The 12,728-nt window shown below is 46.7% G+C and overlaps 1 pseudogene; it reads left to right on the top strand.

The window, feature by feature from the left end:
* The first annotated feature begins 247 nt into the window (after positions 1-247).
* On the top strand, positions 248-9,548 carry LOC116970130 (annotated as a pseudogene).
* The last annotated feature ends 3,180 nt before the right edge of the window (positions 9,549-12,728 follow it).

Genomic DNA, 12,728 nt, shown 5'->3' with positions numbered 1-12,728 from the left:
ATTATGGCAATGCAGGAGGCACAGGGCAGAAGGTCAGTGTGAGAATGGAAAGAGGGCCATTTCACTGAAGTGACCCAGTTTCACTGAACACTTGCTCTAGGACCACCCAGATCTGCTGGATCTCCCAGCTGCCAGCCATTATAACTCCACTTCCCATTTGCACACTGATCTCTGTGTCCCAGGCCACCTCCAGAGTCCCCAGTCCGGTCCTTGGGTCCTGGTGAAAGGCTGTTGGGAGCGAAGGGGAATGGGGAGAGGAGAGTGTGGCGGAGGGAGAGAGGGTCATCTATCCTTGGGCACGGGGGCTGCTGGCAACATCGCAGGGAGTGGGGGCTTTGTTCTATTGCTCACTCTACCTCTGTGTTTGCAGGACGTGTCGTTCGAGGTGCGGGCCGGGGAGGTGACGGCCCTGGTGGGACCCTCGGGAGGGGGGAAGACCACCTGCGTCAGCCTCCTGCAACGTTTCTACGAGCCTCAGTCCGGCCACATCCTGCTGGACGGGCGGCCCATCGAGTAGTACGAGCACAAGTACTACCACAGCAAGGTCAGGGGGCACAGGGGGTCAGGACACATGGGGGCTACACTGGGACAGTGAGTGGTCAGGGGGGGGGTGTCAAAGGGCAGTGAAGGGGTGGTCAGTGGACAATGAGGGGTGGGTCAGGACAGTGAGTGGGGGTGAATGAACAGTGTATTGTACCTCTGTGTGATACATGTACACACTGCCATCTTGTGACGTGTACACATTCAGTGCCCCTGTGTGACACATGTGCGCACTCAGAGCCAACATGTGACGTGTACACAGTGTATCCCCATATGATACGTTTACACACAGTGCCCCCCCCCCCCCGCGTGATACATGTACACAGTATTCCCCTGTGTAATACATGTACACAGTGTTCCCCAGTGTGGCAAGTGTCCACACTCAGTGCCAGCCTATGTGTGACACATGTAGTGTGCCCGTGTGACATGTGCAAACTCAGTGCCATCCTCCATGTGACATGTGTGAACAGTGTGCCCCCATACGACACGTCTACACTCGATGCCACGCCGTGTGTGACACGTGTATAATGTGTGCCCATGTGACACATGTATACTCAGTGCCACCCCCAGTGTGACACATATACTAAGCGTGCCCCTGTGTGACGTGTACACACTGTGCCCCCATGTGACACGTGTACTCTCAGTGCCACCCCTAGGGTGACACATATACAAGGCGTTCCTCCGTGTGACATGTGTACACACTGTGCCCCAGGTGACATGTGTACACTCAGTGCCACCCCATGTGCCACGTTTACACTCAGTGCCACCACATGTGCCATGTGTACACACTGTGCCCCCATGTGACACGTGTACACTCAGTGCCCCCATGCTACACGTGTACACTCAGTGCCCCCATGCTACACGTGTACACTCAGTGCCCCCATGCTACACGTGTACACTCAGTGCCCCCATGCTACACGTGTACACTCAGTGCCCCCATGCTACACGTGTACACTCAGTGCCCCCATGCTACACGTGTACACTCAGTGCCCCCATGCTACACGTGTACACAGTGCCCCCATGCTACACGTGTACACACTGTGCCCCCATGCTACACATGTACTCACTGTGCCCCCATGCTACACATGTACACACTGTGACCCCATGCTACACGTGTACACACTGTGCCCCCATGTGACACGTGTACACTCAGTGCCCCAATGCTACACGTGTACACTCAGTGCCCCCATGCTACACGTGTACACTCAGTGCCCCCATGCTACACATGTACACTCAGTACCCCCATGCTACACGTGTACACTCAGTGCCCCCATGCTACACGTGAACGCTCAGTGCCCCCATGTGAAAGTGTATACAGTGGGCCCCCATGTGACATGTGTATACAGTGTGCCCCCATGTGACACGTGTACAATCAGTGCCCCCATGCTACACGTGTACACTCAGTGCCACCCCCGTATGCCACGTGTACACTATGCCCATGTGGTGCCAGCTCCCTGAGGCAGCTGCTGTCTCTTCTCCACAGGTGGCGCTCGTGGGTCAGGAGCCGACACTCTTTGCCCTATCGGTGCGGGACAACATCCGCTACGGGCTGGATCACTGCCCGCAGGCAGACGTGGCAGCTGCTGCCCAGAGTGCCAGCGCACGGGACTTCGTCGAGAGGATGGACCGGGGCTTCGACACAGGTACAGTCGCAGCGCTCCGGGGAGAGGGGGCAGGGAGCCCTCCTGACCCTGGCACCCTGGCACTGCCCTGTGCCGGCTACAGGGGACCGGCACACTGGGGCACCACAGTGGCAGGTGGAGTCAGTAATCTAGATCACCAGAGTCTGATCACTATACTAGTGTGGGAGTCACTATAGGCTTAATGTGCGATCGCTGTAGTTGACTGGAGTCTGATCACTCTACTAGTGTGGGAATCACCAGCGTCTGATCACTACAGTCCCAGTGTGCAGTTTACCAGCGTCTGATCACTACAGTCCCAGTGTGCAGTTCACCAGGGTGTGATCACTATACTAGTGTGAGCATCACCAGGGTGTGATCACTAAAGTGCCAGTGTGTGCAGTTCACCAGGGTGTGATCACTATAGTGCCAGTGTGGGCATCACCAGTGTGATCACTATAGTGCCAGTGTGGGTATCACCAGGGTGTGATCACTACAGTGCCAGTGTGGGCATCACCAGGGTGTGATCACTACAGTGCCAGTGTGGGCATCACCAGGGCGTGATCACTACAGTGCCAGTGTGTGCAGTTCACCAGGGTGTGATCACTACAGTGCCAGTGTGTGCAGTTCACCAGGGTGTGATCACAACAGTGCCAGTGTGGGCATCACCAGGGTGTGATCACTACAGTGCCAGTGTGGGCATCACCAGGGTGTGATCACTACAGTGCCAGTGTGGGCATCACCAGGGTGTGATCACTACAGTGCCAGTGTGGGCATCACCAGGGTGTGATCACTATAGTGCCAGTGTGCAGTTCACTAGGGTGTGATCACTATAGTGCCAGTGTGGGCATCACTAGGGTCCTGTGCTCTAGGGATGGTGCCGTCTCTGCTGTGACACAGCCGCAGCAGTTGCATGGTTTGCGCGTCGTGTGACCTCCGGTCTGTGGCACGCACGCACACCGTCCACGGGAACCCGCTCCTTTGTTTGTCCTTCTTAACAAGGCCTTGATTCAGTATTTGCAATTTACAGTGTAGCAGAAGTTACGAAGACTTTCAGTATTCGCTTTACATCAGGCAATCATTATAATACAATAGTGCCATCTTTATCTACAATACACTCAACCCCCCGCGGTGACCAGCGTTCATGGATATTTGTACAGGGGCTGCAACCTCTCACACTCCATATACACGTAAACATGGTCTCTTCCTCACCGGCGGCTGGCAAGTCCCACACTAAGTCAAATATTTATTTCACACCACAGCCCTGTGCAACACTCTTCATGTGCAACACCATTCGCCCGGGCAGGCTGACTGAGAAGCTGACAGACCTCGGCGTCCCGACTCCCACCTGCAACTGATCTTGGATTTCCTGACTGAAAGACCACAGGTGGTGAGGATGGGAAGGAGGGTGTCTGCAGAGCTCACCGTCAGCACAGGATCACCACAAGGCTACTGTCTCAGTCCCAAACTTTTCACCCTGTACACACACGACTGTGTCTCCACCCAGGAAAATACCATCATTATTAAGTATGCGGATGATACCACCATCCTGGGCCTCATCAAGGGGGGGGGGGGGACGAGTCGGGCTACAGGAGTCTGGTGAACGACATTCTTGCCTATGGTGAGGTGAACGACCTAAGCCTCAACACAGACAAGACAAGAGAAATAATAATGGACTTCAGAAAAAATCCACCCCCCCTGCAGCCCCTCAACATCAAGGGGACTGTGGTGGAGAGGGCTGACAGTTACAGATACCTGGGATTACAAGTAACATCAGATATGAACTGGACTTTGAACACTGCTGCCACAGTGAAAAAAGCCCAGCAGAGACTGTACTTCATCAGGCTGCTCAGAAAAGCTGGTCTGCACTGTCGCCCTCTCACCCAGGTCTACAAAGGACTGATAGAGAGCATCCTCACCACCGGCATCACGGTGTGGTATGGAAACACCACACAGACAGAGAGGAAGGCTCTGCAAAGAGTCATAAAGACTGCAGAGAGGATTATGAGAACGGAACTCCCCTCCATGGACACAATCTACACACAGCGCTGTCAAAAAAGAGCAGAGAGAATCATCAGAGACACACTACATCCAGCTCACTCCCTGCTCAAACACAAAAACTGCACATACAACCTCAGGCACAGACGAGCGGACAGCATCGCCACAAACAGAACACGCTTTTTTAAGAGCTTCTTCCCTGCCACAGTGAGACTCTTGGCCAAAACAAAATGAACTGATGTCCTGACCTACCTCATAGCATATCATATTATATCATATTATATTGTCTCCTGGGCCTGTGCAATTTACAATGCAATCGACACTTTTTATATAGGGTTTGTGCAAGTTACAATGCTCTCACTTTCCCCTTTATATAGGGTTTTAGGCACTTTCTTTTCTATTTCTAGAGAAGTATATGTTTTTATAGATTATGTGTCTTTCTGTGTGTCTTTTTAATTTGACTTGACTTGACTCTCTGAACAACCGCACAAGAGTTCCTATGTGTGTAAGCACAAATGGCAAATAAAGTTTTTGACCTTTGACACTCTCCCCCCAGGTCCCCGATGTAAAGGGGTAGGACACTCATATCCCTTATATATAGACCTCCACTGGGGACCACGCTCTGTGTGTGTGACCGCTCTCTGTCCACGAGGACACTTGCTGTGTTGTTAGTAACGGCGTCTCTTCGTTGAGCAGATGTGGGCGAGGCCGGCGGGCAGATCTCAGCGGGACAGAAGCAGCGGATGGCCATCGCCCGCGCCCTGGTCCGGCAGCCGCGGATTCTGGTCCTGGACGAGGCCACCAGCTCCTTGGACACACACACCGAGCTATCGGTGAGCAGTTGCTGCCTCCCCACAGCGCGGTGCGCCGTTACCGTGTGCACGTCAATGTGGGCTGAGCTCTGGGGAACGAACGCTCACTATCAGCTCAGTCACGCTGTTGTCTCATCTACTTGCCCCACTCACGCTCACCCACATCTACACATCCCCCCACCCACCCGCGCACCCTCACCACTACCCAACCCCAGACATCGTCCCCAACCCTTCTCCCGCCCCCACCCGCTCACCTCCTCCCCCCCCCCCCCCCATTCACCTGCTGCCATCCCACCATTACCCAACCACGGACCGGCCACCAATGAATGGCGGAGTAGACTTGATGGGCAGAATGGCCTAATTCTGCTCCGTCAGTATTAAGATCGTTTTGAATAGGCAGAATGCTGGACATTACAGGAAGATATTAATAACATTGTAAATAGGTGGAAGCTGGGAGGGTGCATTTTTATTTTTTTATGTTTATTATACAAATAATTTTAATCAAAAAATAATAATAAACATACAGATTATTAACACAATCAAAAGTAGTTGTTATTCAGTAAATTCACATCTAACATGGAAGAGTCGTTTAAAGACCAGTTGATCAAACTGTTCACCTCCCTCACCCCCTCCTCCTCTATCATCCCCCCCCCCCCCCCCCCACGCTCTTCCCCCACCAGCCCCAATCCCGCCTCCCAGTGCGACAGTGACTACCAGCGGCCGGGGCGATGTGGGCCGGCGCCGGACGGGTGTGGGATTTGCACGGGCGGTCGTGTGGGGTTAGGGTGGCCGCGGGTATGGGACAGGCAGTTGGTGAGCGCCCATCGGCTGAAGACAGTGCAGCGGGCGGACAGGATCGTGGTGTTGGAGGGCGGACGTTTGGTGGAACGGGGCACTCACACTCAGCTGATGGAGCTCGGCGGCTGCTACTCCCGCATGGTGCTACGGCAGTTCACCAACGGAGAGCAGGGAGCGGCCGGGGGGGAGTATAGGGGTAGGGACACGGGGAGAGAGGGTGAGGGTGGGGAGAAGGGGGGCAATGAGGGAGGAAGAGAATGAGTGGGGCGGGGAAACAAGGAGGGAGGGTGGGGAGTTGGAGTGGAAGGGAGAGAGTCAAGAGGGAGATGAGGGACATAGACATATACATAGAAAATAGGTGCAGGAGTAGGCCATTCGGCCCTTCGAGCCTGCACCGCCATCCAATATGATCATGGCTGATCACCCAACTCAGTATCCTGTACCTGCTTTCTCTCCATACACCCTGATCCCTTTTGCCACAAGGGCCACATCTAACTCCCTCTTAAATATAGCCAATGAACTGGCCTCAACTGCATTCTGTGACAGAGGATTCCAGAGACTCACCACTCTCTGTGTAAAACATGGTTTTCTCATCTCAGTCCTAAAAGACTTCCCCATGATCCTTAAACTGTGACCCCTTGTCCTGGACTTCCCCAACATCGGGAACAATCTTCCTGCATCTAGCCTGTCCAACCCTTTAAGAATTTTGTAAGTTTCGATGAGATCCCCCCTCAATCTTCACGGAGAGTTTAAGGGAGGAGGAGAGAGATGTTGACAGTACAGACCGAGAAGAGAGAGAGGGTAGTGAGCCAGCGAGGGGAGTGAGCTAGATGATGGAGAATGAGGGCGGGGAAGTTAGTGCTTCATGCAGATAGTGAAGATGGTTGTGAACAATTGGAGCAGGATCCGGATCGATTGGCCAGGTGGGTTGAGGAATGGTTGATGGAATTTCATACAGAGAAGTGTGAGGTGTTGCATTTTAGGACGTCTAACATGGGCAGAACCTACAGAGTATGGTAGGCCTCTGGGTAGTGTTGTAGAGCAGAGGGATCTAGGAGTACAGGTGGGGATTGTGGGGGGGGGGGGGCAGGCGTGGGGAGAGGATAGCGAGGGGGCAGATAGTGAGGGTGAGGAGAGGGAGGGGTGGAAAGCGAGTGAATGGACGGAAGGGAAGGTGGCAGTTGGGAAAGTGAGTGGGGTGTGGTGTGTGTGGGTGGTGAGTGTGGTGTGTGTGGGTGGTGAGTGTGGTGTGTGTGGGTGGTGAGTATGGGGAAGTATGGGTATTACAACAAACCTATTGCCAGACCGGGGGTGTTTGCACGTACGATTTGAGATTCTGTTTTGTAGTTTCCCCCCAGGATTGGAGGGGTTAATATTATTTTCTTTATTTTCATTAAAAGCATCAGTATTATTACCTAACTACGTTATGTCTGAATGCTTTACTCCTTTTCACTCATCCATGGTCAATCCTTTCAGTGTGTATCCGGCGTGAAATCACAGAGCTTTAAAATCTTCACGGAGTCACTCACGTGACTCCGAAGTAAATTTGTAAGATTAAACCAGAATTTACCAGTTTGAAATTTGATCTTGATTTTATGAGGAGTTACGATGAGCGATTATGTGCCCCCCTGCTCCCACTCTCATATTATCAAGGTCATCTGGTAGTTCCAGTTCTCCAAATCTCAGGTAAACGTCTCTTATCCGTGATTTCACACCGCTGCTTTGAAGATTGACGCGCATGCGGAATGACGGCCCTTCTTCACGTAATCGGTCATCGCAACTCCTCATGAAATCAAGATCAAACTTCAAACTGGTAAATTCTCGTTTAATCTTACTATTTTCTTCAGTTCCTCTTCCTTTGAACCGATCTTCAGTTCCTCTTCTGGAACGAATTGTTCTGGTCTAATCTCTCTCCAGCCCAACATTCTGACCATCTTCTTTGGGACTAATTCTACCACCTCCTGTCTATAAGGTAGCTATCGACTCGATACAGTGACAGATTATTGTATCGTTCAAGGAATTTCACCCTTTAGCCACGATGAGGAGCAACGAGGGTAATGAGCTTGCGTCGTTTAAGCATGGGAGCTCTCCACGAGACATTCAAAGCCGTCCAAAGATAATTCTTCAAAACACAGTCTCTTGATTAATAGTTTATTTATTGTCGTAATAAAACAGTAAGATATTCATCCAAATTTCTTCTTATAAAGTGCACTTGTATCTTACTCGTAATCACACTTGTCTATTTTTACAGTTTTTAATCTTTATATTTGCTTTTAAGATCTATACACACTGTGTGTGCTCGCAGAAATCTGAAATCTGTGTTGTATGACTGTTTATCAGTACATTGTCCTGTCTGTATGTTGAGCCACGTCAAAGAAGATTTTCTCTTACGACAGACAATAAAGTTTTCTGAATCTGAATCTGAATCTGAAACTCCAGCATGTGGCTCTGACATGTTAGAAAGCTCCGGAAATACTCGAAAGCTATGCCATCCCGCCATGCTTCTTCTTCCGAACTAAACTAACAAACTACAAGCTTCTGCGCAAGAATCCCAGCAGCAAACACACCTCTGATTACGGAATAAATCCCACCAACATAATTACGGGAAGGCAAAATTTAAAGGCAAATGCCATAATTTATAACATACTAAGTTAAGCCAAATGGCCACCACAATTGGGAAGGCATAATGGAGGCAAAAAAAGCCATGTCGCCTCGGAGCCATATCACAATGTAAGTCCAGGGGAGCGGGTAATGGTTAAAATACACAAACAGGAACGTCTCTAGCTGGGCGGGGTCATTTGCTCCTGGTAAAAATACAACTGTAAAATGCGCAGAAAAAAATAACTGGATTCCGGTTTTGCATTGTAAACAGACGAATAACCAGGACGGTGAAAACTGAAGCACTAATTGGTAAAGATGATTGTCATCTATATGATCATGCTGGCACAAAATTAACCTATTCCGAAAAAACATGTGAAGAACCAGTGAACCAATCTTTGGATACGTGTTTTGGCAACATTGTAACGTAATAATGATTCAGTGTAACTTTGGATGCTGACAAATATTAACTAGACACAGTACAGCTTTCTATATAATCACAATGTCTGTGGTGACAACACATGCCAAATTAGTTTAAAATGGAAGAGATTGGAAATGTGTGTGGTCAACGATTTAACGTATACCGGGGAGCTCCATATGAATATATTGTTATATATGTCCTACACGCATATATATATCCTACACGCATGGAACAGGAAGACACTTTCCAGATGTTGGATGTGTACACGTGTGCACATCCAATTAAGAGGAGGTATTCCCTTTAGGATTAACTGTTTTCCCCTTTCGGTAGAATTATTTCCCTGTTTGCCCCAGGGTAGTTGAGGCTCATATTAATTCCCTCATTTTGTTTATATTTTTCGGCACTACATGTCCTTCTCCCAAATGTACTCTCAGTCAACATGGAAAGGTTCTTTGCTCTTGCATTTCCTTGCCAGGGCACGGTAAAGGATGAGAGAGAGAGAGCATCAATGTAGCCTCTGCGTAAGTAAGGGTCACTAATGACACTGCCCTGGCCTTGGAAGAAATTACTGCGGAGGAGGTGGTGATCCGGACAATTGCTCAGCGAAACAGAATGGGTTTGTATATCCTCGCAGCAGAAAATGTGAGAACTGAATACGTGATAGGATCTGAATGGTGTCATTATATCCCAGATGTAAAAGTAAAGATTACCAACCTGGCTGACGGAATTCGTCAAGAGGCAGCCAAGATGCATGAAACATGATGATAATAGGAGGGGCACGTGGTATCTGCGGGGATGTCGATGGCTGGGATTGATAGGGATCTGTTTGATGCAAAGTTTAATTTTTCTCGTTACAATCATCCGGGTGTTGTTTGTTTATTATGCGCTTCTCAAATGTCGCTGTGTGAGGAAGATGGAGCGAAGTATCACATTTTTTTTGCTAAGGCCCGTTCCCTGAGCATCAAGATGGTTTCGGGACGTATATTTAGAGGGTTTTCTATTTTCACGACTTCAATAGACATTCGCAGAGGAAGATCGTTGAATTTTAACTGTGTTCGGGAGGCAATTGAAGTCGGGAACAGGATTCCCCGTACAGGTAACTGAGTGATTGGAATAATTATGTGTCACGTGGACCATACAACAGTGAAGTACGTCAGTCGTCCCATCCTGAGCGGACCGACCATCGGTCATGGCAACACTGCGAAGCACGCGATGCCCAGTTGCTTCTCATCATAGGCAGAGCTCCAAGTTATCTAGGTACAATTAGTAGATTATGCATAAAGGCAACGCACAATTGTTGCTTCTGTGAAGGATCAGGGACTTGTACTTGTTCACTTAATCCAGTTTGATCTCTGCCATAACTGATCCTGATGGTTGCATTACTTCACATTAACAGAGAAGGTTATTTTATTCCACTCATTGCCATCACGTTTCAACTCTACTACGGAGACAAATGTGCCTTCTCTTTTCCCGCAGTTCTGTGGAACTGGGCCAAGGGTATCGGACACGAAATATTAACTACTTCTATATCACCGTTTTCAGTCACTGTTTCACTATTTCACTATTTCAGATTCCCAACGAACACGTTGTTATTGTTTAGATTTTGTTGCTCTGCATCTGGAGGCGTCTAGGTTTGCCCTGGTCCTAATAGTTTCCTGAGCCGAACTCACCATTGTAAATCTCAATAGATGTAGAAGTTAGGATTTCAATACAAATACGAATAGATTATACTATTTGGAAAACATAAAACAAAACCTCAAGAACATTTGAAAATAGAAAACATAAGTATAGAAAGAGTATATGAAAATAAATTTCTTGGTGTGATCTTAGACCACAAAATCTGCTGGAAACCACATATAAACCACTTCAAAGCAAAACTGGCAAAGTCTATAGCAATATTGGGAAAATCAAGACACATTCTGGACCACAAATCATTACATACTCGGTATAATACACTCATATTGCCATATTTGAGTTACTGTGAGGAGACATGGGGTAACACCTACAAAACCAACCTACAGCCGTTATGCACATTACAAAATAGAGCAATAAGGGTTATCAATAACGTTGGATATTTGAACATACCAATTTATTATTCTTAAAGTCTCATACACTGACGTTCACCGATCTGGTTAAATGTAAGTGCACAAATCGTGTACAAAGCAAGAAAAAAATTACTCCCAGGAAATATACAAAAACTGTTTATGGAAAGACAGGGTGAGTATAATTTGAGAGGGGAACAATTAAAAAAAACTCAATGTCAGAACAACTCGTAAAAGTATGTGCATTGCAATCTGTGGGGTGAGTTTGTGGAATGGTCTGGAACAGGAGATAAAACTTAGCACAAGCATAATTCAGTTTAAAAAGATGTACAAAAACACTTTTTAAAAGGATGTTGGGATGAGGATAGGAGTTTTTTGTGTGGGATATTTGTTATACTGATTGTACTGGGAAGAGTGATTATAGGGTGATGGGTTGTATATATGACTAAAATATACTGTATAGTGCATGAGGGTTTTTTTTTTTTTTCTCCATTTTTGTGTATGGATTTGTAAATATTTGATTAGTGTATAAATGTAAATAATTTGGTGTACATATGGAAATAGGTGTTTATAGCTGCTAAATGTGTTTCACATAATTATAAGCAGTTGAATAAGGGATGGGAATTAATAAGCTTTGGCTTCTTCCTGCTCCTTTTAGGAGACATCCAATTTAATTTATTTATTGATATTGTTTATGACACTTTATAAATATTCTTGTTTTGTTTATTTTTTGTTTTTTGTATGCTGTTTCACACTTGTTCTGTCCGAAATAAAGAATTAAATGAATAAATAATAAATCAATAATAAATAATACACTGCACATATTCGCAACTACAATAACACTGGTACAATATTACAAGCATCTAAATTAGTCTGTTATTTACCAATGTAGCACAATTTCAACATGACTCAATCATTATATATTTCAGGTGTATGTTGAAACCTCCGTATCTCAATTAGCAAAAACGAATGAAGAGCAACAGTTGTGCAACTAAACAAGGGAATAATAGCTCACAAGAAATTAATGAATTTCTTCGCCAAGAATGCTTTGTGGGAAAATAACTAAAACATAATGTATTGCTTCTCGTTTTAAGTTTATTGCAAAATGACTTAACGACAGTTATCCCTAAGAATAACGACAAAATATTGCATTAAAAAGAAACCTCTCATAATTCCTTACTTTATGCAATGCTCATAGCAACATTAAGGTTTCCCTGTGGTATTAATAGACTTCAGTAGGTGACTGGGGTTATTGCTAAATTTAACTAGAAAATAGATTCTGTCCGACTGAAGGATCCGCACAGGACCCCGCTTAAAAAAATATTAGCCGTTCTAGATTCAAATCCTTGACCTTCCTGTTAGCCGACCTATTAAAAGACATTAAGGATATATTTGGAATTTGGATATAAATGTTAACATCACTCCCGAAATGTGAAGTGCAACGATATTCGCACATAGTCGGCGATGCAGTTATTAAAATACGGATTGTTATTGAGAAAACGCCTCTTACGCGGGTAGAACTACGACGACGGAGATAATCTTCTTTAAAAGTAATTAAATAGTAAAAGTAATTTGATCCGGCAACTAATGGATAAATAGAAAAACGCTAAAGGACGCAGACATATTGACATTTCGGATAGGGATCATTTTTCAAACTATCTGAAGAAGAGTCTCTACCCGAAACGTCAATTCCATCCCCAGATGCTGGTTGACCCGAAATTGTTCGGATATCAGTAATCACTTAGATATAAAATAATAACTGCAAAAACAACATTCTCTGTGAGAACAACTACATTTTGAAAATATTTGAATGGTTTTAAGAAATAGATAAATCGAAATTTCGCAACTCGTCTCATATCCTGTCTCACCACTTTAGATATAGCTCTTAGGGCAAACTGAA

The sequence above is a fragment of the Amblyraja radiata genome, unplaced genomic scaffold (genome assembly GCF_010909765.2).
Source record: "Amblyraja radiata isolate CabotCenter1 unplaced genomic scaffold, sAmbRad1.1.pri scaffold_552_ctg1, whole genome shotgun sequence".
NCBI classification, from domain to species: Eukaryota; Metazoa; Chordata; class Chondrichthyes; order Rajiformes; family Rajidae; genus Amblyraja; species Amblyraja radiata.
Note: the sequence above shows the minus strand (reverse complement) of the source record. Positions and strands in the feature narration are given on the sequence as shown.